Source organism: Vulpes lagopus, chromosome 18 (assembly GCF_018345385.1).
Source record: "Vulpes lagopus strain Blue_001 chromosome 18, ASM1834538v1, whole genome shotgun sequence".
Classification (NCBI taxonomy): domain Eukaryota; kingdom Metazoa; phylum Chordata; class Mammalia; order Carnivora; family Canidae; genus Vulpes; species Vulpes lagopus.
This window is the reverse complement of record NC_054841.1, coordinates 18,109,885-18,132,921: the sequence shown is the minus strand read 5'-3', so window position 1 is coordinate 18,132,921 and position 23,037 is coordinate 18,109,885.

The window sequence follows — 23,037 nt, the reverse complement described above, 5'->3', positions numbered from 1 at the left end:
ACCTACCACATGCCCATCCCTGTGTTATGCAGGTGTTACATGTGTTATTGAATCTGTGCTAGACACTATGAATTGCCTGGCCAGTTGTGCTAGTCTGGGTCCTTTGAGCAGCAGACACCAGGATGGGATTAATTGTGTAAGGGTTTTATTGGGGTGGGGGGGTGGGGAGGGAAAGTCTGTTTCAAAGGAAATAGGGAGAGTGCTTCAAGGCCAGGAGGGCCATCAGACCCCAAATGAAGGGGGTAGGGAGAGATGGTTGGGTTCAAGGGTCCCAGAATGCCCTCCATTTTAAGGAGACTTCAGTCTAGCAGGTTAGGCAGAGCTGTCAGGGAATCCTTCAGTTGAAGCCAGTCAATGAAGGAGTCCCTTGTCTTTTGAGACTGGGTCTGACTTTGTACCCAACCAAACTCAGTCATTGGTGGGGTGCAGCCCATGGGAAGTGTGGCCAATGAATTTCAAAGCACAGCAGCTGGTGTCCTCAGCTCCATGCAGTAGGAAGTCTGTGGGAGCACATTTCTGTGGCTGCCACACCAATATTTATTCTCCTTTCTTTTTTAAGTAACAGAGGCCTGATTTATTTGGGTGGCAAAGACGGGATACTGAACTAAAAGATGGTTCCCTGCCTTCCTTGCAACTAGTTGTGGCTCTATGATTGTATGTATGACTAGTCATGCAATATAAGCAGAAGTGTTGGGATCCCTGGGTGGCGCAGCGGTTTAGCGCCTGCCTTTGGCCCAGGGCGCGATCCTGGAGACCCGGGATCGAGTCCCGCGTCAGGCTTCCTGCGTGGAGCCTGCTTCTCCCTCTGCCTGTGTCTCTGCCTCTCTCTCTCTCTCTCTCTCTCTCTCTCTCTCTCTGTGTATGTGTGTGTGACTATCATGAATAAATAAATAAAATCGTTAAAAAAAAAAAAAGCAGAAGTGTTATGGGAACCTACAAATAATGCTCCTTAAGGGGATCTGAATCAGCTGGGAGGTGCCTCCCTTCTTCCCTTCTCTCTGCCAGGATTAAAGACAAAATGGCTGCAACCTCAGCAGTCATTTTGCTCCAAGAGGCAATTTGTTCATGATGAAAGGGCAAATAGACATATAGCAAGAGTCTGCATCCCTGATGATTAGAGACCTCATATCTGCTCTAGATTGCTTAGCTCCAGACTTTAACCTGAGAGAAAAAAAAAAAAAAAACCCTTTGTTTAAGCCATTGTTACTTTGCATTATAAGCAGGTAAATCTAATCCTAATTGGTACGGTATCTAATCTTCACAGTGGCTCTGCCAAGCAGGCATATTTATGTCCATTTTACAAATGAGGAAAATAAAGCTTAGAATGATTAAGTATTAGAACCTAAATTAGAACCCAGAGTAATGTTTAGGATACTTTTGGCTGTGAATCTCCCCCCAAAATAATAATGACTTGTGAACTTGCTAAATACACGGATAGACAGTCCTCTAGCCTGGAAATACTCATTCAATAGGCCCAGGTTAAGGTCTGAGAAGCTGTTTAATCTCAGACAGACAGCGCAGCCCATCATTATCCTCAGGGAACAGTGTGAATCCCAGTGTGGATGAACACCAATGCCGACAGCTTAAACAATAAGGAGGTAAATGCTTCATCATATAAGAAGACTTCTGTGAGCCTAGGAGTTGTGTGGGAAAGCTTAGCAGAAGTACAGATTCTGGGCTTTACTTTCATAGATTTGGAGTGAGTAGATCTTTTGTGGAAACTGGGGGTTTGCCCTTTCAGAAGCTCCCTAGGTGATCCTGATGCCAGTGGTTCAGAGTCCAGCTTGAGAAACCCTGGCTTCACTATTAGGATCATGGCACTGGAGTAGGATGAACCTGGGTTTGGGTACTGATGCTGCTGTTTGTTGGCTGGATGACTTGTAGTACGCTTGTAAGCTCTGTGTCATTGGTTTTATCATTTTGGATTTGAAGAAAGTAGTAAGGCCTACCTCACAGGCTTGTTGTGAGGATTAAATGACTGACTTGTTTGACCTTTCACCTAGCTTTTACCTTTCTGGTTTCAATTTTCTCATCAAAGAAATGTAGGAGTTGGACTAGTTATCTCTGAACTCTCTTCCAGCCACTGACACCATCATGATCAGCTTTTTTACCTTGATTTTACTCCCAGGAACCTGTACAGAAATACTCTTCCAAGTGCATAAAGATGTATGCACACAAGAATACTCACTTATAGTAACCTAAGTGCCTATCAAGATTGTTTGGGGCACCTAGTTGGCTCAGTTGGTTGAGCATCTGTCTCTTGATTTTGGCTCAGGTCATGATCTAGGGTTGTGAGATCCAGCTCCTCTTTGGGCTCCCTGCTCAGCGGGGAGTCTGCTTGAGATTCTTTTCCTTCTGTTCCTCCTCACTCTTGTGCTATCTCTAAAAATAAATAAGTAAATCCTAAAAGGGAGGGGATTGGTTAAATAGCTTATGGTATACATGCTCAATGATGATGTTGCTCAAAGTAGACATCCTATTTTTTATTGGTTTGCTGGGAGATTAGGAGCTTGAGCCAGAATGTGAATTAATGACTTTATCAAGAAAGTCTTACTAACAAAAAAAAATATGTGTATATGTGTATATATATATATATATTATATATAAATAAATACATATACATATATATTTAGCTACATAAATAAATACATATACATATATATGCTATCTCTAAAAATAATACATATAATTATACATATACAATAATACATATAAAAATAAATACATATATATGTATATGTGTTTATGTAGCTGAATAGTGTGTTTAGAGACATAGTTGCTTTGCATTCTGGTACAAGCTCTCCTTTATCTTTTCTCAGTCCAGAACACATAGTTCCTGGACTAGCACTGGTGCACAGACTACACTTTGAGTAGAGTTGGGGAGAAAAAAATTCCCCTCAACTCTTCTAAGTTCTTTGGCTGGTTTAATAATTAAATTGACACAGGACAGACTAACAGAAGAAAAATGAACAAAAAATGTAATAACATGTATACTTCTTCAATAAATGGGTGCAGACACAAGAGCTTCTCTTGTCTTGTAGTTTCTTAAAAATAATCAGCTTAAAATAATCAGAATGCCAAAGAGGCAGATCACTTCATGTGACAAAATTTGCTCCCCTTCAGCAGCATCACTCAAGCTTCACAAAAATGAGGTAGGTAGCTCTGCTTGTGTAGATGTAGAAGGATGTCTAAGATGCATTGTTAAAAGAAAAAAGTATGCTACAGAATAATATGATGTTTTCAGAAATAGGGATCTATACAAAAAGGTTGCATAATTGCACAGATAGGTGGATAGATGCATAAAATATTTCTGGAACAAGCTTGAGAAATTAACAATGCTTCCCTCTGGGGAGTGGAGCTGGGATTCTGGGGTGAAAAATCTCTTTTCTGTGGTATATCCAGACTGCTATTCAGTGGATCCTCTCCAGAAAATACAGATGCTTCTAGAGCCTCTATTTGCTGGACAACAAGCCTATTTTTTATTTTTTATGAATATTCCCTCTGTTCCCACAACTAGGTATGTGAACAAGGCAGTTCTCTCTGTCCTGTGCCTTGGAGCTCTTCTCTTGCAGATATATTCACAGTAAATCATTTTGGTTCACAGCTTAGACATGAAGAAAGCCTGGGGCCGGAGGACTGATTACAGTTCTAATTTACAATTATACAGTGATTTTTCACACTGCTCTTGGAATTCTTACTTCCTCCCTGTTTGAGTTGGATAGTTAGAAGGATCCGATTTGATTGAAATAGTGTAGGCTCTGATTACCCTAAGAATTTGGTATATTCTATTGAACTGGGAAGTATTGGGTAACAAATGTAAATTATTTTCTCACTCCCTTACAACTGTGTATTTACTGTTTGTGGCTGACCCTGAGTAGAAAAGTGAATTGACTTCTCCTTTCTTTGAAATGGGAACTGTTGAGACATCTAAGTGGCCTCTTTAAACTCAAGATGCAAACAGCCTGTGCTGTGTAGGAGTCTGAGGGGAGCTGAGACAATGTCCCTGGAGTCTGATAGTTTTTGATTCAAATGCTGAGACCTATTTACTGTGGTTCTTGATGGAATTGAAAAAAAATTTGTTTTTGAATATATTTTGTCTTGTTTCTGTGTTAAAGAGAATGTCTGGCCCTTGCCCTTGGCTTCTGGGGAACATCCTCTAAATACTTAGAATTTCCTGAGTCATGAAAGATCTTTTGTTTATCTGATTGAATTTTGGAATGTAAGTGAGGTTTGGTGGGGTGAGGTCAGGAGCCACAGCCAAGAAAGAATTCTTGATACGTCTTTGGTGCAAAATGGTGGTTTAATTAAAGCATGGGGACAGGATATTTGGGCAGAAAGAGCTACTGTACCTGGGTTGTGAGGGGTGACTGATTATATATTTGGGGGTAAGGAAAAAGAGAAGTTTTCAAAAGGACTTTCATGTGCTAAAGAGGACCTACAAGATACTAGAGGCCTGGCCATTGTCAAGTTAAAGTTGTTTTCCCTTCTAGCAAGGCATTAATATTAAGACAGTTGGAAGTTTCCTGGAGGAATGTCACACATATCCCACCCAGGAGTCTATGTGTGTGTGTGTTGGGGAGGGGGCTGCAGAGTGTCAGCTTGTGCTTTGTCCTCAGCTAGTTGCCTGCTTCCTTATCATATCCATAGTGGGCCCTGAGAATTGATACTGGTAAGATGACTCAGACTGGGGACAGGCCAAGCCAAAAAAGCCCAATGTTGTGATTAGAGGATTGGGCTTTTTTTGGTTGTTGTTGGGATTTTATTTTATTTTGTTTTATTTATTTATTTTTAAGATTTTATTTATTCATGAGAGAGAAAGAGAGGCAGAGACACAGGCAGAGGGAGAAGCAGGCTCCATGCAGGGAGCCTGATGTGGGACTCGATCCTGGGTCTCCAGGATCACGCCCCAGGCTGAAGTCGGTGCTAAACCACAGAGCCACCGGGGCTGCCCAAGATTTTATTTATTTATTCATGAGACAGACAGAGAGAGGCAGAGACACAGGCATAGGGAGAAGCAGGCTCCCTATGGGAGCCTGATGCGGGACTTCGATCCCAGGACCTTGGGACTTCGATCCCAGGACCTTGGGATCAGAACCTGAGCCAAAAGCAGATGTTCAACCACTGAGCCACCTAGGCGCCTCAGGGTTGGGGCTTTGAGCCCTGTGATACCCTCTCAACTTCTAGGGAGGAGAAGGGGGTGTGGCCAGTGAGTCAATCAATCATGGCTATGTAATGAAACCCCAATGAAACTGGACTCTGAAGTTTAGGTGAACCTCCCTGGTTGCAATATTCTGTGTGTGGTCATACATCAGTGTAGGACAGGGTAACAGGTCCTGACTCTAGGGGGATAAAATAGTAGGACCCTCTCAGAGCTCTCCTCTCTTGTATGATTCTTCGTTTGGCTGGTTCTGATTTAACCTTCTGCTCTATAAAACTCCTTGTAAGTAGAGCAATTCCCTGAGTTCTGTGAGATGTTCTACTGAGTTACCAGATTTGAGGTGGTGGTGGGTGGTCCTGAATTTGCAGCCAGCGGATCAGATGTGAGGGTGGACCGGGGAACCCCAAACTTGTGATTGGTTTCTGAAGTGAGGGCAGTCTTATGAGTGCTGTACGCTTGTAAAGTTTGAGCAAAGTCTGGGTAGTGGGCCTCAGAAATCATTGCAATTTCCCTATTTATATTAAGAAATTAAAAAATTGAATTTACAAGAAGAATGCAACAAATACTCATAAAACTTTTACTTACAGTCTTGTTTGTTACCATTCCAGTATTTTCTTTATTTCTCTCTCTTCTTATGTATATTTAGTTTGTTTGTTTTCTCCTAACCACTTAAAAGTTCAGATGTAACATCCCTAAATACTTCTTGGCATTTACCTGAGAACCAGGATATCGTCCTGATATGGGAGAGCTAGGTTCTTGTCTCACAACGTTGAAGAATGAATCTAGTGGACAGCAGAGAGTGAGTAAAGCAATAGAAGTTTATTGAGCAAAGATACAGAGAAAACTCTTAGGAGTGAGAGGGGTCCTGACAGGGTTGCCCCTGAGGGCTTGTAGGATTGGTCTTTTATTGAAAGCCAACCAGGAAACCTAAATCAATCAATCTATCTATCTATCTATCTATCTATCTATCTATCTATCTATCTATCATCTATCTATCTATTTATTTCTAAATCTTTTTAATATTATCTATTGATATCACCACTGAGTAAGACTAGTGATAACATCTTTAATGGCTTACTTCTTTGGGAACTGGTTATTCTTTGTTGATCACAAATGACTATCATAAAAAAGGACACCCTCCCTGCCTACACCTAGGGCAGAGTGGTCTGGCTTCTTTTCCTTATCTCTGATTTCCTTACACCTCAGCATTTTTGGGATTTTTGTGAGCCTGCTTCCATGGCTCCCTACCTAGCCGTGCCTAGCCCCATTTGTCCCTAACTCAGTCCTATATAACTCTAATGTCATGATCAGACCTAAGAAATTTAGCATTGAGGGCAGCCTGGGTGGCTCAGCAATTTAACACCACCTTCAGCCCAGGGTGTGATCCTGGAGACCCAGGATCAAGTCCCAGGTTGAGCTCCCTGCATGAAGCCTGCTTCTCCCTCTGCCTGTGTCCCTGCCTCTCTCTCTCTATGTGTCTCTCATGAATAAATAAAATCCTAAAAAAAAAAGAAAAGAAATTTAGCATTGATATGATAAATAATCTCTAATATGCCATATTTTTTCCCTATTGTCCCCCAAATATCATGTAATTTATACCCTTTAGACTTGTGATCTAGTCAAGGATATATATTACATTTGATTGTCATTTTTCCCCTCCTTTAATCTAGGTTCTAGAACTGTCCCCTAGATTTGTTTTAATTTTCTGGTTTTTTTTTTTTTTTTTTTTTTTTTTTGTCTTTCAGGATGTTGATATTTTTGAAGGGGCCAATCTACTTGTCTTGTATATTATCCCATGATCTGGATTTGCCAGATTGTATCCTCGTGATTAGATTCAGATTATAAATTCTTGGCAAGAATACAAACTGATGCAGGCTGGCTAGTTCTGAAGACCCAGAGGGGGTCCCACAGGATGAGCCAACAGGGTCCTTGGCTTTACACAGAATAGAAACCAAACATGAGCTAAGAGGAAATGAGGGCAGAGTTTTTTTTTTTTAAATGTCCATTTTTTTCTTTTTTTTAATTTTTATTTATTTATGATAGTCACACACACACACAGAGAGAGAGAGAGAGGCAGAGACACAGGCAGAGGGCGAAGCAGGCTCCATGCACCGGGAGCCCGACGTGGGATTCGATCCTGGGTCTCCAGGATCGCGCCCTGGGCCAAAGGCAGGCGCCAAACCGTTGCGCCACCCAGGGATCCCGAGGGCAGAGTTTAACTGAAGATATAGAGAGAGCAGATACAGACAAACTCCCAGCAGATACTGGGAGACTTGGAAAGGATAAGAAAGCGAGTCTCATCTTTGCTTGAGGCCTGGGGTTTTTATTGAGGGTGATGGTCTGATATATATGTCTCAGTCATCTACGAACTGGTCAAAACAAAGACAAGTGCTCACTTATGCCCTGGAACCAGAGGTCTTGGTATCTTGATATCAAGGTGTCTGGAGTCAGTGGTAAAATGTTAATGACAACCTCAACCCAGTCTCTCTTTAGTAGTTATCTGTTGTGCTGGAAGATTCCAAAGAAATCATTAACTCCTTGACCTTTACTAGGAGGACCTACATCATCAGTACCTTAAGGCATGTATAAGGTTGGGCTGCAGGTCCTGGCAAGAATAGAGGCAGGGAAAGGAACAAAAAGTAGTCCTTTATGGGTTCCCTTCAGTTTCCCTGTCTCAAAGCTATGTAGATGATGTGCTGATGAAATGTTTGGGTTGGAAAAGGGATAAAGTACATCAGCAGCATACCCCGCATGGCACATGGAAGAGCTGCGTGGGCCCAGGGTGGAGGGAGTTTCACAGAGCAGGAATATTGGGGGTTGTCTGAAGCTCCTCCTGTCTTCTCACTCTTCTGACATCATCTCATCCCAGCCTTCCCTATGGCTTAGAGGGTGCTCCCATGTCCATCTTCAAGACAGACCACTTCCCCAAACCCAGTCCTTGTTTTCATCTCAAAGCTATCTCTAAGGTCTTTCATACATAGCATGTTCAACACTGTACACCAGCTCCTTGCCAGGTGTGGTCCTCCTCTGGTCTCACTGTCTCCAGGAGTGGCAGCTAACTCACTCTGCCCCCCATTCAGTTATGTGAACTGGAAACTAGGGCATCATCCAGGATGCTTGCTTCTTTTTCCCCTCCTCTTGTAGCAGCCGCCAACTCCTGCTGCTCTGACCACCTGAATTCCTGTCTGATCCATGCACTGTCTCCATCTTCTGTACCACCACCTTAGTCCACGCCACTATTCTCCTACAGTCCCCTAACTGCTCTTCATATTTCTACCCAGGCTCCCCTTCTGAATTTGCTCTCCTCAGAACAGCCAAAATATCTTCTTAAAATGTAAATTTAAAAAAATTATTTTTATTTTTTTAATGTAAATTTTCTGATGACATCATTCCCCTTCTTCAATGTATTAGAGAACAAAAATTCAACTGAGTGAATTTGAAGATGCAATTGGCTTTATTAAGCAATTCATGAATGGGGAGCATCTCCTCTGGCAAGTAGAGAGATGTTTCAGGGAGTTGGATGTACAAAAGGAAGGTTTTCATAGATAGGAGGGTGGAGCAAGGAGATTATTAGCAAAAGAAAAGAAGGGATTGTTTCTGGTCAAGACATCTTGGGACGCCTGGGTGGCTCAGTGGTTGAGCATCTGCCCTTGGCTCAGGGCATGAACCTGGATCCTGGAATAGAGTCCCGTATCAGGCTCTCTGTGGAGAGCCTACTTCTCACTCTGCCAGTGTCTCTGCCTTTCTCTCTGGGTCTCTGGTGAATGAATGAATGAATAAATCTTTTTTTTTTTTTTTTTTTTTAAAGACATCTTCTTTTGGGGGGCGGTGGGGAAGGGAATGACAGGGTTGTTTATCATGCAGATGACTCACTGGTGCTGATAGGGGAAATTTTCCATTGACTGCTGAAAGGTCTCATTCCTGGGTTGAGTTGTAACTACTTCAGTCTTGGTTTGCTGTTGGGAGGTAGGGGGTGGGTGGGGCACAAATGAACCCATTTTGGGTTTGTTTCTTTTTGAAATAAATGGATACTCCTTGCTGTTTCAACAAAGACCAAAATCTTTGCTAAGCCCCCTGGCGTCTATGTGTACCATTCTTCCCTGTGCTTTCTGCTCTGCCGCCACACGTCCCGTTTTCAGGCTCTTCAACCACAAACAACTTCTCCCCTGCTCCCCAGGATGGATGCACACTTGTCTCACGTGTGTTTTTCCTTCACTTCTTTGTTCTGGGAGGCTCCCCTGTTATACAATCTCAGAGCACTCCCCGCCCCCCCACCTTAGCCTGCATTACAGATTGCATTTCTGCAGCCGTTTCAGTGTTTCTTTAGGACCTGACTAATCCACTGCCAAGTGCTGAAGGGCAGTGCCCACATTTGACTTCTTAGTAGCCCCAGCATGTGGGGTACAGTGCCACCCTCAATAAACACCTGGGGGTGCAGGACCGGCCTATCGTTGGCCTCCTGGGAATTCTAAAGGGTATGCGTGCTCATGCAAATGTAAGAGAATTCATTCCACACTCTTTTACAGTCTTGGTAAGTTTGATAAAATATTATCTATTTTATCTGCTGAGGCTGACTTCAAAAGTCCATGGGGAAATTTTTATTTCAAAGCAGTTCCTATATTTAAACTTTGAAAAGGAAGAACGACCAGCATTTCTCCCATCTTCCCATTACGTCTTGAGCCATCTAAGCTCGGAGGGTGGCCAAGGCAGCAAATGAAGTAAGAGGCCATTGATATGCAAATATGCCATTAAGATTGGAGGCCCCACCCCAGAACACCATCTCAGTTCTTTCCAAGTCAAAGCCAATTTGCATTTAAAAAAATGAATCTTCCAAACTTGAAATTATTCTCTGAAGCTAAAATGCATGGAAATTAATCTATTGAAAATATTGAGCTTTCAATACAACACATTGCTGTTTTGGGGGGAGAAAGCTGACAGTCCTTCAACAACTAGGTTCTCTTTGGCTTGTGAAGGGGTTCTAGGTTAAGGATGGCCACTCTTGACCTTGGACTGCCCGTGTTTCCCTGGAGCACCGACACGCTGAGCAGTTAAGGTAGGTTCTGCTGGAGACATTGCTACCATTTTCAAGTTATGGAAACTGAGACTAAAAAGATCACTTGCTGTATTCAAGATTCAAACCCTAGTCTTCAGGTTCCATGTACAGAGCACTTTTCTGAATACTTTTTAAACTGTCAAATCCCCCCAAGGGCTGTGATTCTCTTTAGAGCAGAGACCAGACCTGCCAACGCTGTTCATGCCCACTCTGCCCAACAGATTTCACAGGAATGTATTTCTAATCTCACAGAAAAGAAGCAAAGCAAATTCCTTCCAGGTAATAGCAAGAGGGTGGGGAGCCTTTCATCTGTCCTGCTGCCTAAACCTGGCTTCACACAAAAGCCCCAAGGTGCCATAAAATTACTCCGGTGGCTGGATGCCAGGGTCAGAATTGATGACTTGAGAGTCGGAGAAGCCGAGTGGCTGTGCTGATCTTAGAAAAATGGGATGAGACTGCTGAAGCCCAGAGCTGGCTCCCTGTGAACCTCAGCTCTGGTGGCCAGTGCTTTCCCCTCCCGCTGATGGGTGATGGACCAGGGGCTCCTACACCTGTGGACAGCTCCCATTTCTGCTTTGAGCTTGAAGCCATGTCACTTTTGGGATTAGAATGTTGTTCTCTGATTCAAATGATTTCTTTCTTCTCTGCAACAGGGTAGGAAGTATGTAGTGGCAGGATGGTCAGCTCTGCTGCGGGCCAGCTCTGCTGTGCACCAGCATTGTGGTCTCCAGCAAAAGACTTCTCTGATCCTCATTTCTCCATCTGTAATAGACCCTATCTCATAGGGTTCCTGTGAGAATCAAGTGAGATACTGCAAGGAGAAACCCTTAGCTTGGTGCATAGTGTCAAAGATGAACAAAGTTGGCCACTGGTTAAAAGTGGTTAAGGACCAATTTTAATCAGTAACATACTGTTGCAAAAGAAAAGAGCGTCTGGTGTGACCTGAACTCCATTTTGGTTTGTACAGAGGTGACTGGGTGTTTTAGAGGGAGAATGAGGGGTTAAGGAGAGTGGTGAACCAGGGCTCAGTAGAGTCTGGGTAATGAAAATTTACAAAAAGTGTGTGTGTGTGTGTGTGTGTGTGTGTGTGTGTGTGTGTGGGTCCACATGAAGCCTATCTGGGTTTGCTCCACCCTCCCACCAAGGCTGGAGATTGGAGCCCTGTTTTCAAGTATCCTCTGGAAGAAAAGGTTAGTTTTTTTGGGGAGCCTTGCATTTTCTCAGGCAGGCGCTTTTGCGGGGGGGCGGGGGGTTAGGTTCATCTTAGGGATGTGACCCTGGGTGTATTGGTGTTTCTAAGTCTTCCTAGGACTAGCTTGAGGCTTAATGGAGAAGAGGGTTCAGAAGGGCTTGGCTAGAGTTTGGTCAAGGAGAGAGTCCTTGTCACTGCCAGGCAGTGGTAAAAGGAGAAGGTAGTTATTCATTTGTAAGTTAGAAGAGGGACCATCTGTGGGAACACTGAGTGGAGACACCGCATGGGATGATGTGTGGGGATGCTGCATGAGTCACTGCATGTGACAAAAGCTGCTTGAGACATGGCAGCGCAAGATGGTGGGACCGACTCATGCTTTTGTAATCTTGGGAAAAATTCTCAAGCAAAAATATGAAAGGGACAAACTTTACAGGACAGCTTTTCTTTTTATTATTTATTATTTTTATTTTTTTAAGATTTTATTTATTTATTCATGAGAGACACACAGAGAGAGGCAGATGTGGAGGCCGAGAAAATTAAGGCCATTCCACTTTAAGTTCAGCGTTATCGCAGGTACAGCCATCCCAGGCCCCTGTGAATAAGAGCTGAACTTTACCTTACTTCAGTTACTGGAAGAAAACAGCTTACAGCTTAACATCCTAGAAAGCCCCATATTAGAATAAAAACAGAGCCCAAGCCAAGGGCAGGAAGCCCCTATTAGAATAAGAACAGAGCTCAATGCCCTTGAAGGCCCCATATCAAAATGTAAACAGAACTTGAGGAATTGCTCCTCCCCTTCTGGAGGTCCCCCAGACCAGTCCTTAAAACTAAGCTGAAACCCACCTGGGGTCCAAGTACCTGTTCCGCTGTGTCGGGTATACTTGGACCCAAGCTCGAGCTTGTAAATAAACCCTCGTGTGTTTGCATCGGTGTCGGCTCCTTGGTGGTTTCTCGGATTCGCAATCTTGGGCACAACAGCAGAGACATAGGCAGAGGGAGCAGGCTCCATGCAGGAAGCCCGATGTGGGACTCCATCCCCCGATCACGGGATCACGTCTTGAGCAGAAGGCAAATACTCAATGACTGAGACACCCGTGAGTCCCTTCCTTCCTCCCTCCCTCTCTCCCTCCCTCCCTCCCTCCCTCCCTCCCTTCTTTCTTTCTTTCTTTCTTTCTTTCTTTCTTTCTTTCTTTCTTTCTTTCTTCTTTTCTTTCTTTCTTTCTTTCTTTCTTTCTTTCTTTCTTTCTTTCTTTCTTTCTTTTCTTTCTTTTCTTTCTTTCTAAAATATTTTATTTATTCATGAGAGACACAGAAAGAGAGAGAGAGGCAGAGACACAGGCAGAGGGAGGAGCAGAGGGAGAAGCAGGCTCCATGCAGGGAGCCCAATGTGGGACTAGATCCCGGGTCTTCAGGATCACGCCCTGGGCTGAAGGCGGCGCTAAACCTCTGCGCCACCTGGGCTGCCCTAATTTTTTTTTTTTTTTTAATATTTTATTTATTTGTTTGAGATAGAATGAGAGCACGAGCAGGCAAGGGTGGGGGCAGAGGGAGCAGCAGACTCCTTGCCAAGCAGGGAGCAGGCTGCTGCAGGACTTGGTCCCAGGGATGGTGACCTGAGCCAAAGTCAGACACTTAACCAACTAAGCCACCCAGGTTCCCCTACAAGACAGCTTTTGATATTTATTGACATCCTGACTGAGCCGGCTCTCAAATCCAAGTCTGGCTGACTCCAGGGCTGGTGAGTAATCATCACCTGGCATGAGGATGCACCAGGGAGACCACACCATAGTCCTGCGGGTCATCCTTCACAGTGGGAAGCCCTGGGCAGTCCAGGGATGCTGTTCCTGATGGAGCGGAGGAGGGGAGACGGAGAAGCTAAGGTGAAGGAGTTCTGGCTCAGGCTATGGCAGCTGCTCTAAAGGCACATGCCAGTCTTGGGAGTGGCTCTAACTCTTCACTGCGTCCAGAGGGCCAAACTTTGGGCTTAGGAAAGCCTGCATTCGAGCTTTAGAAATAGAGCACACGTTGTCCTACCCAGAATCCTCCTGCCCCAGGATGAATAGTCAGCAATTTTTGGCCACTCAGCATATAGTCCTTCTTCAGAAAGCCTGATATCCGCTGGGAGAATCATAATAAAGTCCTTTTATAGCTCTTTCTATGTCCCAGTCCCTGTTCCAAGAGCATTATGTTTATTAACCCATTGAATCCCCCCAGCAGCCCCAGAGCTGGGTGCTATTAGTATCTCTGTTTTAAGGTGTGGCAACAGAGGCACAGGGAGGTCAAGTAACTCGGCCAGGGTCACACCTCAGTGACAGGCAGGGAGCCTGCAGAACCCATGCTCCTTACCACTGCTTTATGCCACCGTGTGTACATGACGGGGATGGCTCTCCCCACCACAAAGCCAAAGGGTCCCTGCAGTTAGGTCAGCCAAGTCTTGCCTTTCACATCCCGGTAGAGCCGGAGAGGGGGCAGGTGGTGAGAATTAGCAGAGGGACTCTAATGTAAGGCTGGAGGCTGAGGGCAGCCCCGGTGGCGCAGCGGTTTGGCGCCACCTGCAGCCCAGGGCGTGATCCTGGAGACCCTGGATCAAGTCCCACGTTGGGCTCCCTGCATGGAGCCTGCTTCTCCCTCTGCCTGTGTCTCTGCCTCTCTCTCTCTCTCTCTCTCTCTCTCTGTGTGTGTCTCTATGAATAAATAAATTAAAAAAAAAAAAGGCTCGAGGCTGAGAGGATGTGCGGTTGGGTCTCACCTGCCCCTTGGAACCTGGAGGGTTAGGTTTACCTGTTAAGGCAGCTGAAAGGGGAAGGTGAGCGGAGCAGGGAGGACTGTGAGAGGTGGATCCTGACTGTGTTCTTTCCCTATGGCTGTTGTAACCAGTCACTGTAAGGTTCGTGGCTTTAAACAACACACATTTATTGTCTGATAATTGTGGAGGTCAGAAATCCAAAATGGATTTCACTAGACTGAAATCGGTGTTGGCAGGGTTCTACTCCCTCTGGAGGCTCTGGGGAGGGCATCCCTTTCAGTTTCTAGAGTTCTACTCCTTGGCTCATGCCTCCTTCCTCCATCTTCAAAGCCAGAAGTGTAGCATTTTCAACTCTCTCTGCTTCCACTTTTGCCTGGCCTTCTCTGACTTGGAGCCTCCTGTGAACCTCTTCCTAAGGTCTGTTGTGATTACCTTGGGCCCACCCAGATATCCCTGAATCATCTCCCCATCTCAAGAGCTTTCATGTAATACCATGTGAAGAGTTTCTTTTGCCTTATGTGGTAACATCCATAGGTTCTAGGGTTTAGGACACGGACATATTTGAGAGGTCCTTAGTCAGCCTCCTACACTGACTGTCTCCATTGGTGGGTCCTGCCTGGCTGGTGGGGTGGCCACCCTGGGGAGGAAATGTTCTCATCCAGCGTCCCCATCTTGTGTCATTGCCACACGGCAGAGTGCATAGCTGCAGTGATGGATGGCAGTCAACGTTGACTACAAATTCTGGAGACCTGGCTACTGTTCAAGGACAGGCATCCCCCCCCCCCCCAACCACCTCCTGGGGTGCTGCAGCAGGACTCCATCTGCTGGAGTCATCTTGCCACATTCCCAGCACCTCTAGCTGAACCTCACACCTTTTCTGAGAGGCAGCCAGGGCTATGTTGGCGTGCAGATGTAGCCAGGTGGATTGTTCCTTCTGCACAAGGCTGAAAATAGGAATTTGGTCTTCACGGTTTCCTGCTTCTCATGCTCCTTACAGAAATGAGGAGAAGGCAAGGAGGTAGGAGACGGGTCTTTCAAGGGAGCCAGTGTCATGAAATGTTAGCCAAAAGAAATCAATACTAATTCATTACAATAACACCACCACCACCACCACCAATGCTGAACACTTACTGGTACTGAGGGATAAGCATTTTATTTACATTATTATTTTATCAAGAATGATAAATGTAAAATTGAAATAGTACAAGAAAATATGCAGTACAATATAAGTTCCCCTCCCACCTGTCTTTGTTTCTCTCCTTAGAAGCAAACATTGTTTTTTATATATTCTTCCAGAATTTTTTAAATCTGTGAGCCACCATACACGGGCACACCCTTCAAATAACAAAAAATGGTTGTATCTTAACCATTTTATACTGCTCCTTGCTTTTTGCATGTAACAATATATCTTGGTGATTTTTCCATTTTAGCCCAAATAGATTTATTTTATTTATTTATTTTTAAAGCTACATGGCATTCCATTTTATGGATGTGTCATAATTTCTTAAACCACTTTCCTTTTGAGGGATGTTTATGTTGTTCCTAGTCCTTTGTTCTTACAGAAAACAGGGCAATGAAAATCTTTCTATGTATTTCTTTGCATACAAGTGTGAATTTATCTGTAGAATAAATTCCTAAAAGTAAAATTGCTAGGTCTTATCTCTTTCGTCCTCACAGCAACCCTGGGAAGCAGTGCTCTTATTATTTCCACTTAATATACAGGGAATCAGACATACAGAGAGGCTAAGTAACTTGTTCAATAAATTACTAGTGGAGATTGGATTAAAACTAATTCTGTTGAGCACTGTGGAGACTACACACATTATCGAGAACTTGAGTCTTCTAGAGACTTGAGATTTCTTCCTTCCTTCCTTCTTTTCTTTTTTCTTTTCTTCTTTTTCTTTCCTCTACACCCAATGTGGGGCTTGAACTCACAACCCTGAGATCAAGATACTCTACTGACTGAGCTAGCCACCCCTAGACTTCTTGATATTAGATATGATCCTAAAAGAAAGAAAGAAAGAAAGAAAGAAAGAAAGAAAGAAAGAAAAAAGAAAAGAAAGAAAAAGAAAGGGTTATATTTTCTTTGCTCAGGAACATATTAGTCATAATAATCACGATAGGATAGGTGATGCTGCTGTAACAAATCTGTCCTCAAATCTGAGTATTTTAACAAGACAAAAGTTTAGTTTTTGCTCATGCAGAGTCTGATGGAGGCTGTGGATGCTCTCCTCCATCTGGTGATTCAGGAATCCAGGCTCTCTGAGATACTCCCGTGTCTACACATGATTGTCAGTCTCCCTCAGCACGGAAAGAAACTAAGGGGTGTGTAGGAGGTACACCAGCTCCTATTTATATTTGGGCTTAGAAGTGACACAGGTCATATTTGTTTATGTCTCATTTACTAACACCAGTCATATGGCCCTAACCTAACTGCAAGGGAGACTGGGAAATAGACTTTTGTGTTCAGGAAGAAGAACAGTTATGGTGAGCCTTAGTTCAATTGTGTGTGTAAATATCCCACCCACCTTGAAATAAGGAATTTTAAGAAGCTTTGCTGAGCAATGTGCGTAAAACTCCTGCCTCCATTTCTCTATGGAAACTTCAGGAAAGATACATTTGTCTTTCAATGCCTTGGGAATGAGAACCATATTTTTTTTTTTTCCTGATGTGACACCACTCTGAGACTAGAAAAGATGGCCCAGCATCATTTGAGTTTCATTAACATTAAAAATATCAATGTAGTAAATGATTTACTTAAATTAGAGTAAACTCAAGATTATTCTTCTAGTGTCTTTCTCACTTACTTGATCCCACTATGCTTTTTTAAGAGGGAGACAAAGATGTAACTACAGGAGTTCTGGGTTACTTTGTGCCTAACTCATTTCCATCTTATTTTTGCTGAAATCATACTAAATGAGGTACTTATGAGCTCTTAAGCAACAGCTCTGGAAATTACAAATAATTTTAGTGTTTTAGTTCTCCAAAAATTGTTTGTTGTTATTATTTCAGGGTCCATCGTTGAGACTGTGTTGGAGATGTGCATGTCTCCGTTCTTACATGTCATGGCAGCAAGGGCAAAGTAAATGGTCCCCAGGAAATTGGGAATCTAGTACTTGTGGGCACTAAGCTGAGGGATGTATGGTTTCTTTCAGTTGCATTTGGCTGTCTGGGTAGATGAGTGAGGAAAGATGAGAGTTGAACTGACTAAAGGCTGGGGTTCTCTAGGGTAGAAGAACAAAGGAGGTAGATATTAAAGTGCTAGCAGGAGTGGAGGAAGGAATGCTTTAAGGGGTCCAGGCTGAAGAGGGAAGAAGATGAAGTGGTAATTTTGTAAGAAAGGAGTCTGGGGCCAAGGAATGAGGTCAAAGAAGAGGTATCATGGGAATAGCAATGCAGTGAGAAAGGAACATGGGCAAATATTGTCGAAGTCAAGGAGAGTGTGGAGGGTTGGATGGGTCTGTGAGAATGTTGAATTCTCCCAAGATAATGCCAGGAGCACTAAAGATAACCCAACAGTAGAGGCATAAGCCTCAAAGCAGAGAAGGTATTTTTCACATAAGTGAAAATGTAGTGATCTGCCAAACTGTTCACAGTAGTTATTTTGGTGCGGGAGAGAGAGGTTTTTGGCTATTTATTTATTTATACACTGTGTATTAATTGGCTTGTCATAATAACCTGAATTGCTTTGTAGTCTGAAAGCGAATCTACTAAAGTCTAGGGGAAAAAAATGAAGACAACTGGAAAAATTAAAAAAGAAAATTGATGGTCTGGAAGTGCTCTGTAATTGTTAATTAGCAACATTATCACTATTATCGTGGTTAATGGCAATACTCTTCATACTAGCATGCCAGAGCAGACTCTTACTGTCTCCTGATAGAGAGTTTCTGTGGCTCCCTCTCCTCCATCTCCTGAATTCCATGCTGCTGATGGGTAAGGGAACTCGGCCCTGCAGGTGTTCCTTCTCCGTGGCCCTGCAGGTGTTCCTTCTCCGTGCTCGCTTCATCATACTTCATACTGAGCTGTGTTCCTGTACTATGCAGTGATAAGATCCTAATTCTTGGATTTGGGCTCAGGGGAGAGAGAGGACACCACATAGGTCCCATAAGCAGCTGTTCCACCTCCTCATGAGCAGACATTTATAGTTACCCATAGACATCCCTGGTTTTTTACCCAATAGCCTTTCTTTGATTCTTCCCTGCTAACAGAGTCTTGATTTTGTTCAGGCAGCAATGTGCCCAGCTTAAGATTTATTTATTTACTTGAGAGAAATCGAGAGAAAGAGGAAGTGAGCGAGAGCATGAGCAGGGGGGAGGTAGAGGGAGAAGCAGACTCCCCATTGAGCAGGGAGCCCGACATGGGGCTCGATCCCAGGACCCTGGGATCATGACTTGAGCTGAAGGTGGAGGCTTAACCAACTGAGCCACCCAGGTGCCCCCCTCTTACCTTTTGATAGTGATTGCTCTGGAAGTGGATGCTGTGACTCAGCTCTGGTGAGTGAGATAAAGGGATGTCAGCCTGGTCTTCTGGGAAGCTCCCTCTCTGATAAGATAGAGCAGCCATTTAGCTTCGAGGCCTCTTAGTTCTTTCTCTGTGCATTGTCCTGTGAGGATGATGGATGTGATGGCTTGTTGCAGCCATCCTGATATCATGAGAGCAGACTCAAGGATGGCAGAGTGGAAGGATTCCAGGAGCCTTGATTCCTGTTGACATTGACATTGAATTGCCCCTCCTCCAATCCACTTCTGGATTTAAGTCAACAATAAATGTTCTCATGTTTAAGCCATTATTGACTGGGATTTCTGTTCCTGTAGCTGAAAACATTTCCAATGGTGCGGGACTCTGCGCTGGAGACTAGCTAGGGTGTACAGCTGAATTGGATACCTCTCCTGCCCTCAGGGAGCTCACAGGCCCCAGAGAAGCACCTCTCTGGAGATACATCTGGGCTTGAACAAAGTGCATCAACCATGCTGAGCTGGGAGGTGTGATGGTGCAGAAGGGTCAGGTGCCTGGCCTGTGGATCATTCACGGGCCCACTCATCTTTGTGTCCCATCACTTGTAAACCCACCAGCCTCTCAGGACAAGAGCTGTGATTGCCAGGAACTAGGTAACTCTCTTTTTGAAGGCAGACGCTCACTTTTTAGAGAAGCATTCAGATTACACTAGGGCTACAAATTAACACATTATTTTAGGCCATTTCTGGGCCATATTTTTATCCTCCCCTTAGCTATTTACTGCATGCAAATTTTCCACTCCATGCAAATCACTCACTTTATGCAAATCACTTACCGTATGTTCCCAAGCCCCAGCACCTGTGTCAGGTGGAATCGAATGATTCGGGCCTTGGAGCATTAAAGTGCAAACACTTAACTCAAGTTATCTCTCAGGGGGTGCGGGGGATAGGTGAGCATTGGATGCTGGGGACAGCAGCCTTTGCAAACAGCCTGCTTTCCTTACAGGGTATGCTGAACTCTGCTGCCTCCCCCACCCCCTCTTCCCTAGTTATCTACAAGCCCCTTCCAGGTGGTAATGACTATTTGGAGTAAATATTTTGATGTGAATGGAATGATTAAGTCCCGGCTGGCTCTGCACAGAACCTTAAGGCAATTAGGTTTTCCAATCAGTGCAGACGAGTGCATCATTGTTGCATGGCTGGGCTCAGTGAGGTGCAACAGGGAGACTGCTTCTCTAAGGTAGGCCTCCTGGGGTGTGGGGAGGGTGTGAAGCAGTGGCCACCTAACCTTGGAAGCATGTTGCAATCACCTAGGGAGCTTGAAAAGTACTCATGCCTGGGGCCCATCCTTAAGTGTTCTGATTTAATTGATCCACGTTAGTATGCCTTAGGTTTGATTATCTGTGGCCACATCATACAGGACACGGGAAAAGCACACCCAGGACACTGAGTGTTGAGTTTCTCTTGTGTTCCTCCCTGCCCTCCAGTGGCCCCAGCACAGAGCATTACAATGTTGGTCCCTTCTGTGGGCACCAGGCCGGAGAAACTCCAGAAACTCTCCTGTACAACCTGTAATTTATTCACTCCAACTCCCATGGAAGATAGTTTCATTTTATTGGTGAGGAAATTGGCTCAGAAAAGTGGCTCACCTAAAGTCTCCCAGCTGGAAAGTAGCAAAGATGCATCTGGCAGTCAGGATTCCTGCTTCCAATGTACAGCTGGTCAGTCAGTCCTAAAGCACTACTTTTTCTAAGATTTAGACCCTGGGACAGCCACCTCACTTTTGGTCCTTAGACTGGGGATGCTGCACATTAAAATCCTACTTCTCAGGCTATTGCCCTGAATCTCTGTAAATGGGGGATCTGGGGTTCCTCCTCCCAGCCCTGGGGCCATCAGGAGGCTTCACAGCACCTGAGGGGGGCCAAGCTAGGGAGGGAGACAGGAAAGAGCCTTCTCATCAGCTCCAGGAATCACGCCTGCAAACAGCAGAGCTGCCTGCCAGACTAAGGTCCATGGCACCACCTGGTCCTGTTATTGGGTGGGTGTTCTGAGTAGAGGGAATTAACAAAGACAATGGAGGAGGATGAGTTTGGAAGCTAAAAGACCAGAGAGTTCTAATCCAGGCTCTGCTCCTTTGTATGACCCTGGAGAAGTCTCTTTACTTCTCTGAGTTTCAGGTTCCTAATCGATAAGATGAGGATTATGACCGCATCTTCCTTTTGGGGTTGTGAGGACAACCTAAGACAATGGAAAAAATGCCCCTAGAACAGTGCCTGGTACACAGTAGGTGTTCACCTTATGTTAACTTCTTTCTCTTCTTCTTTCTCTTTCTCTTTTCCCTTGATTTTTTTTTTTTTTGTACAGATGACAGACTGTCATTTTTAGAAAGTTTGTTACATTATAGCAAACAGGATACAAAGGATATAATCACAGAGAAGCTGAAATGGGGACGTTATTGATTTAATTCTTTAATGTTAAAAAAATTAAGCTACTAAAAGAGTCTTTCAATCAAGCATATTGTGTGGTTCCGAAAATCCCAGCAGGATGAGCACAGTGCCTGCTGTTCCATCCCATATCACAAATCTGCCTCTGCTGTATTGTTCCTAGGACAGTATCGAATGAGCAGGTCAGGAAATCCCCAGCTAGGCATCACCGCACCCCCAGGAGGCCCCAAAGCCCCACAGTTTTTTCCTCCTTGTTTGTCTTGGGGTGTGGCCTCTGAGCCTTCTATGACCATGCTGGTGGCTCAGAGTCCATCAAAAAGGCCTCTGCATGGCTAACCTGAAAAATATTGGATCCAGAAATGAATGAAGGAAGGAATGCATGTTTCCCGGGTCTTGGAGCCAGAGGAGAGTTTCTTCACTTTCAGAAAGACTAGGGTTCTGTGGCTTTCTGAGCACAGGAACTGGCCAGATGTGCTGAGGATTGACATGTTCTGTGTGGGATACTGAGGACAGCTCCTCTCAGCCAGCCAGCCTGTGCTGAGGGTGTGTAGATAGGAGCTGCTCTCAATCCTTGCCTTCTCCAGATTCCTCTAGGCTACAATCCTTTGCCTGGTCTTCTGGTCCTCAGTTTTCGGGGGCCCCAATCCCCTACATTCTAATCCAGTTCTAATTGGAACTGGATTGGAACTGGATCCCAACCATCTCAAAGTAGAATTTTTTTTACCTCCTAACCTCCCACCCCAAACTCCTCACCATCTCTGTCTCCTTTACATAAGGTTGGGCCACTTCCCAGTTGGCTTTCAGCAAATGATGAAGTTTCCAGCACTATAAACTTGGGCAAGTCATCTACACTCTGTATTTCAGTTTCATTTTCTATAAAATGATGAATACCGTGGGACCCACCTCATGCCATTTAAGTAACTTTCACAGGTTCTGGGGATCAGGATGCAGACATCTTGGGGGCCATCGTTGGAGGCCTGGGGTCCCGCTTCACTGCCATCCTTCCCTATCAACTGGATATCCAACAGTTGACTCATCTCACCAAATCTTTTTTTTTTAAAGTTTTTATTTATTTATTTATTTATTTATTTATTTATTTATTTATTCATTTAAGTAATCTCTATACCCAGTGTGGGGCTTGAACTTACAAACCCAAGATCAAGAGTTGCATGTTCTTCCAACAGAGCCAGCCAGGCACACCCATCATCTCACCAAATCTTACTCATATCTGCTTGAGTGGACAGAGCTCCCATAGGGTCCTGCTTCTTCCCAAATGGCCCAAGTGCCCCAATGGCAGATCTTTAAATGACATTCTCCAGGGGCCCAGAAAACACATGCCTCACTCTGACATAAGTTGTAAGGTCAGCCTCGGTCTCCTGGGTTTTGTAGAGGTGGCTGCCATTTTGGTTGCTTCTCTGAGGCTTTAGTATTTGCCAATGACCGGGAATCATCACCTGAATGCTATGGTGTGGGCATGTATCTAGGAATTGCTATGGCAATTTGCCCCATGAAGGCAATAGTCTCAAAATAAAGCCAACATCAGATGTGGGCATAGCCTAGGCGATGATGGAGAACTAGATTAAGCTGACCCTGAATTTCCTTATTGAACAGGCCAACTTGAGCTGGTTTTTCTGTTACATGCAGCTGAAAGCATTCTAAATGATACAATGCTGAGGGGTTCCTGGCTAAAGATGGTGCATTCTTGATATGTGTTTATCTCTTTTCTCCTCTGGAACTCCATTATAGAAATGAAAAAGGAAGAAAGGCCCAACAATTCAAAGAATGAGAGTAAGAGCATTAGTGGTATTAGTGGCATTAGTGGGTAAGAGATTTCAAGAAAGTTCTAGTAGTTAGGAAGGAGATGGAGGATGGTGCCTGAAGAAGCTGTTGCTTGAGTCCATGAGCCCTGAGAATGCCAGCTACAGTGGAGGGGAAGATGGAGATGTGTAGCTGAAAATGGGAATTAAACAAAAGTTTTGTATATGGGAAA